This window comes from Epinephelus moara, chromosome 9 (genome assembly GCF_006386435.1).
Source record: "Epinephelus moara isolate mb chromosome 9, YSFRI_EMoa_1.0, whole genome shotgun sequence".
Classification (NCBI taxonomy): Eukaryota; Metazoa; Chordata; class Actinopteri; order Perciformes; family Serranidae; genus Epinephelus; species Epinephelus moara.
This window is the reverse complement of record NC_065514.1, coordinates 37696008-37700205: the sequence shown is the minus strand read 5'-3', so window position 1 is coordinate 37700205 and position 4198 is coordinate 37696008. Positions and strand designations below refer to the sequence as shown.

Below are 4198 nucleotides of genomic sequence, written 5' to 3'. Positions count from 1 at the left end.
ATACCCGGCCGTCACCGACAACTAAAGCCTCGACTGGTAACAAGTATGAGGGCCGTTGTGGTGAGCTAGCTCGATGCTAACTTCGGCTAGCGGTAGCGGTTAGCATCCGCCGCTAACACCCGCTTCCCAGCCGGGGTCAGCCTTGGTCTCCGCCCCCAAAGTGTCAAAAGTCCTTGCTTCGAGCGAGCAGAACTCCACCGCGAGCGAGCACAGGGGAGAGAGAGAACGAGAGCAGGAGCGAGCCAGCGCGTAAAGCAGCTGCACAGTGTTGTTGTGTGTGTCGCTGCTGTTTTTTACTTGCTCGCACCTGCCTCTGCTTCACTCTGTTGCTGAATATGTGCGCGAAGATCAAACAAGTGCGCGCGGCAGTTCAAATCTGCGCGCGTGACACGAAATAATTTACACGAGAGAGATCTGCGCGCGTGCAGATGTGTTATCCGCTCGCGCGACATATGACACAAATATAACGCCATATAATACCCACATTCCTCGAGGCAGCAGCCGAGGAGGGGGAGTTGCAGCCATTTTTAAGACTATGGTTAAAAATGGCTGCAACTCCCCCACCTCGGCTGCTGCAATGTACCGTGCTCCTGGCCCTTTTTCTGAATTTGTATCTGAATTCTCAGAGTTTTTATCCAGTTTAGTTCTTAAATCAGACAAAGTTATTATTGTAGGTGATTTTAACATTCATGTTGACGTTGATAATGACTCCCTTGCTACTGTGTTTATCTCATTATTAGACCCCATTGGCTTCAGTCAGGGTGTACATAAACCCACTCACTGTTTTAGCCATAACAGTCTTTCCACAGAATGCCTTGCTATCAGATCTTAATTAGTTTTGATTTCTTTTTACAAGCAAAGAAAGTTCGCTCCTTGGTACAACTCTCAAACCCGTAAGTTAAAACAAATATCGTGAAAATTTGAAAGGAATTGGCGATTAACCAAACTGGAAGAATCTTGTTTAGTCTGGGCAGACAGTCTCAAAACGTATAAGAGGGGACTCCGCAATGCCAGAGCAAACCATTGCTCAGCATTAATAGAAGAAAATAAGAACAACCCCAGGTTTATTTTCAACACTGTAGCCAGGCTGACTGAGAGTCACAGCTCTATTGAGCCTTGTATTCCTTTAGCCCTAGCAGTGATGATTTTATGAGCTTTTTAATGACAAAATTCTAACTATTAGAGGCAAAATTCATGACCTCTTGTCCTCAGATAGTACCTATCTGCCCTCAAACACAGCTGTAAGACCTAATATATATTTAGATTGCTTCTCCCCAATTTCCCTTCAACAGTTGACCGCAATTATTTCTTCATCTAAATCATAAACATGTCTCTTAGACCCCATCCCAACTATGCTACTTAAGGAAGTCTTACCTTTAGTTAACACTCGCATATTAGTCATGATCAATATATCTTTATTAACAGGCTATGTACCACAGTCCTTTAAGGTAGCTGTAATTAAACCTCTTCTAAAAAAGCCCACCCTGGATCCTGAGGTGTTAGCCAACTATAGACCAGTATCTAATCTTCCCTTTCTTTCAAAGATCCTTGAGGAAGTAGTCGCAGACCAGCTGTGTGACTTTCTCCATGATAATAATTTATCTGAGGAATTTCAGTCAGGATTTAGAGTGCATCATGGCACTGAGACAGCACTAGTTAAAATTACAAATGATCTTCTGATTGCTTCAGACAAAGGACTCGTCTCTGTACTTGTTTTATTAGATCTTAGTGCGGCATTTGACACAATTGACCATCAAATTCTGCTACAGAGACTGGAACATTTAATTGGCCCAAAAGGTTCTGCACTAAGCTGGTTTAAATCTTATTTATCTGATCGTTTTAAGTTTGTTCATATTCATGATGAATCATCCTTACGTACAAAAGTTTGTTTTGGAGTTCCACAAGGTTCTGTGCTCTGTGACCAATCCTATTCACTCTATATATGCTTCCCTTAGGTAACATCATTAGAAATCACTCTGTAAATTTCCATTGTTATGCGGATGATACACAATTGTATTTATCGATGAAGCCAGAAGAAACTGATCAATTAACTAAACTTCAAAAATGCCTTAAAGACATAAAAACCTGGATGAGCTCTAATTTCCTTATGTTAAATTCAGACAAAACTCAAGTTATTGTTCTTGGCCCCAAACACCTCAGAGACTCTTTATCTGATGACATAGTTTCTCTGGATGGCATTGCTCTGGCCTCTAGCACTACCGTAAGAAACCTCAGAGTAATATTTGACCAAGATTTGTCTTTTAATTCCCATTTAAAACAAACCTCATGGACGTGTAATATTGCGAAAATTAGGCCTATCCTGACCCGAAAAGATGCAGAAAAATTGGTCCACGCTTTTGTTACCTTTAGGCTAGATTACTGTAATTCCCTATTATCAGGTAGCTCTAATAAGTCTTTAAAAACTCCCCAGCTAATTCAGAACGCAGCGGCACGTGTACTGACAGGAACTAAGAGTTGAGAACACATTTCTCCTGTTTTAGCTTCTCTGCACTGGCTCCCTGTAAAATCCAGAATTGAATTTAAAATCCTACTCCCAACCTATAAAGCTCTAAATGGTCAGGCTCCGTCATATCTTAGAGAGCTCATAGTGCCATATTATCCCACTAGAACACTGCGCTCTAAGAATGCAGTGCTACTCGTGGTCCCTAAAGTCTCCAAAAGTAGATCAGGAGCCAGAGCCTTCAGCTATCAGGCTGCTCTCCTGTGGAATTATCTTCCTATTGTGGTCCGGGAGGCAGACACCGTCTCCACATTTAAGACTAGACTTAAGACTTTCCTTTTTGATAAAGCTTGTAGTTAGGGATGGCTCAGGCTTGCCTTGTACCAGCCCCTAGTTAGGCTGACTTAGGCCTAGTCTGCCGGGGGACCTCCTATAATACACCGAGCACCTTCTCTCCTTCTCTCTCTCTCTCTCTCCTTTGCTAACACTCATGTCCAGTTACTGCATCTCGCTAACTTGGCCATACTGCATGTCACTAACTCGGCTTCTTCTCCGGAGCCTTTGAGCTCCACTGTCTCGCAGGTTAACTTATATCGCAGTGGTGCCTGGATAGTGTGACGTGTGTGGTTGTTAGTGCTGCACGATTTGATAAAATGTGCGATTGCGATTTGAGTGGACAATATCGCGATTGCGATTACAATATAATTAAAAAAATAGTATCATTAGTCTTCTTGCTTGATTCAGTGTTTCCCCTACATTACATTAGGGGGGCACTGACCTGACCTGACATAGCTATTGTCATGGGCAGTGTAAATGACCATCAACAGACTGAGCACAGTCAAACAGCAGTGCAGCACGACACTGTACCCACAGTGGAGCAAGCCTGTGTTGCGTTCAGGCGTTGTCACGTAAATGACAAATTCCAGCACGCCGTAGCACAATCCAGCAGCATGTCAAGTGGGCCGAACCCGAGCAAAATTGCTAATTTTTTCATTTGTTATTATATAGTTTTTCACGGAGTCCGTGATTTCCCCGTGACACTTACCAATGTATGTGTAACTGTGCTTTGTTGTTTTATGAGGCTCTGGCGGCTTTCAGTTGTCTCTTTGTCTTTAACATTACATGGCTTGGCTTTCTCTGGCATGCATTCTTCCTACTTTTCTCTGTGCTGTCTCAAGTATTGATATAGATTGGTCGTGTTGCCGCGGGACGTGGCCACTTTAACTTTTAAACTTTTACACAGCACATCTTTCTGTTCAACTTCGCCGTACCTGAATCCAAAGTATCGCCATGTAATAGACGTTGTGTTTTTTTCACCACCAACTCAGCCTGTTCTTGGTTGTGCTCATGCTCTTCTTCAGTGTCTGACCATACGTGCTGCACACACCAGGATAGCTTGTGGGCGTAAACTCCACACACTACAGGAGAGGTAGTCACGTTCACAGGCACACACATTAACTTTTATTTACATTAAATCGCAAATCGCAGCCTTTTATGTGGTTATGTAATCGCACAGCCTGACATCGCGATTGCGATTGCGGTTGCGATTGCGATTAGATTAATCGTGGAGCACTACACCGCGTTCCAAATTATTATGCAAATGATATTTTTCTCTGATTTTCCTAAATAGTCGATGCAAATGACAGTCAGCATAATTTTCAAGTCATCAGCTGTTAAAGTTTAATTCAAATGTTATTGAACAAACCTCCCAATGAAAACAGTATTTTTTTCAAAAAT

The 4198-nt window shown here is 42.6% G+C and overlaps 2 protein-coding genes and 1 pseudogene across 2 annotated transcripts in view; 2 read left to right on the top strand and 1 right to left on the bottom strand.

Annotated features, from left to right (window-relative positions):
* LOC126396001 (uncharacterized) overlaps positions 1–2821 on the top strand; it is a 43088-nt pseudogene extending 40267 nt beyond the window's left edge.
* The window catches only part of LOC126395310 (uncharacterized), a 196311-nt gene that overhangs the window by 81200 nt on the left and 110913 nt on the right, over positions 1–4198 (bottom strand). The gene's annotated exons all lie outside the window — the stretch shown is intronic.
* Positions 1–4198, top strand: part of ajm1 (apical junction component 1 homolog) — a 91214-nt gene that overhangs the window by 30270 nt on the left and 56746 nt on the right. The gene's annotated exons all lie outside the window — the stretch shown is intronic.